A 2,307-nucleotide genomic window follows, 5' to 3' on the forward strand; every position below is an offset into this window, starting at 1 on the left:
TTTTTTTGTTTTTGTTTACCATTAAAGCTCATTTCTAGAAATTCTAAATCCTACAACTCCAAGATTTGCGTAAAATCATATGAATTTTATTTTCAAGGAGTTACCTAATTTACCTGAAGTTTACAAGCAGTGTTCCTTCCTAAACCCATGGCAGTATTTACTTTTCACAAAATGGACAAGCAGACACTCAAAAGCAATGTATATCATGGCTAGTATAGCATCATGTTTCTATGAGTGTGTACATATGTATATGAATAAATATATGCAGTGAACACACACACACACACACACACACACACACACATACGCACATGTGTGTGTATGTATGTGCACATACAGATTATATAAGCGCAACTACATATTGTATTATATATTATAAGTATGTTAATTAGTCAATGAATACAGGTGTGCAGGGAGTTGGGGCTATTAACCTAACGATCACAGTCGTTCCTTAGGTGCTCAGGGGAAACAGAACACAGGTGTGCTTCTGTAGCATATGTGGAAGTGCACACGTATTTACAAAAACATTTCCTGTACTCGCACATGCGCACACACGCACACACACACACACACAATATGTATATATTTGTAGAAAAGGTATGAATGAGAATTAATGTATTCAAAATACAAGAGTTGTATTGGACCGGTTTCGATTATATCTTCGTCAGAAATACATACATCAAAAGGATTACAGAGTATATATACACATCAAACATGAGCTGACGAAACACCTGGCGACTCTGCCCGATGCTGTGTTGACATTATTCTCCGTCGCGATGTAAGCAACTTCCAAAATTTTTCTTTTCTGTCTGTTATGTGCTCCATGGACTACTTTTGCTTCCTTCCAGTTCGGCAGATGTCCAGCTTCATTTATATGTACCACCATGGCGTTGGAAGTCCTTTGGTGATGGATGTCAGCTCGATTTCACTGCTCCTGGTGCTGAAACCACGGCCTGTTTCACCAAAGTATGCTGTATCGCATCTGCTGCAGGGTATGCGGTATGCAGCACTGTTAGGGTTGCTTTCGGGCCGCTTCTTGTCGCGTATTATGTCAAGTATCTTTTTCCCGGATGTGGCGATTCTCACTGTATTGCCGAAGCATTTGCTGATCGCCTGGGAAATGTTACATGGGGGTAATATGAGAAAATAATTAGAAGAGGGTGCAGGGTCTGATCTTGGGGCTGCAGAACCTCAGTGCTCTGAGGAAGAAACCAGTTACAACACCAGATTTTGTTTTGTTGCTGTGGGCGGAGTAGTAATGGATCTAATCATCTTTATTTGTAGGACTTGTATACAGAGAAACGTAGGCCATCGTCCGGATTTGTTATAATATTATGTTTCCAAAGCGATGGGAAGTGACCGGTGACTAGAAACGCGTTAGAGATATAAGTCGGGTAAGACGCCATACGTACGTACACTGTTTCTAGTAAAGCAAAAAGCATTGCCATCTGCTCCCATAGCTTTATTTTCACGAAGGTGTTTTATTGTAAGGATCACTGTTTCTATTTTGACAGACTGTAGCTAGAAATTATTAAGTTGCTGGAAGATGTTGATATGCAAGTTTTCCTATCTTATCAAAGCCATTAAAATCATTCGTACTAATTCTGGAATTTAAAGATATCTCCGTTATGCTTTCTGTTTGGCACTAATGTTTTAACTATATTCTATGTTTCGCAGTTTTCTACATCAGTGATTTGGCACTTATTTGTTTAAAATCAGCCTGAAAGACCGTGTCACCCTTGTTATTTTTGAAAGCTTTATGAGTGTTATTTCTATGTTGTGACTATCTCGATGTCATTATTCATCCATGAAGCAGGGGAACGTTTGTTATCTGCCATAGTGAATGAAGTTACGAAAACTTTTTTATTTCTGGTGGTTGCTCTGATTTCTTCATATTAAGTGTACATTAATGTCAGCCCTGTTTGTTATTATCATTAATGACGAATTGATTTTTGTGACCTTGTAGGTTTATTGTTCATTTGTTTTGTTTTTTTCTGAATTATTGTAGTTAACTTTGCATTTAATTTGTTTAAATCCTAATTGAGATCGCCTACGGTGAAAAGAAGCTTCCGATTCAATGACGTTTCTCTAAAAACTTTATCAGGGTGATCAAAAGATTCAGAGGAACCACGAGCTTGCCGATAAACTGCGCCTACAATGAATGACGGAAGCATATTGCTTTTTTCGGCACCCGGATGCCCCCTACATCTGCACTCTGAATAGTTGTGGAGGGAATCTCATTTGTTTTGAGAGTATCTCGTATTTATATTTAGACTCTTCCTCGACATGCTGCATCGCATCTATGAA

This window comes from Penaeus chinensis, chromosome 9 (assembly GCF_019202785.1).
Source record: "Penaeus chinensis breed Huanghai No. 1 chromosome 9, ASM1920278v2, whole genome shotgun sequence".
Classification (NCBI taxonomy): domain Eukaryota; kingdom Metazoa; phylum Arthropoda; class Malacostraca; order Decapoda; family Penaeidae; genus Penaeus; species Penaeus chinensis.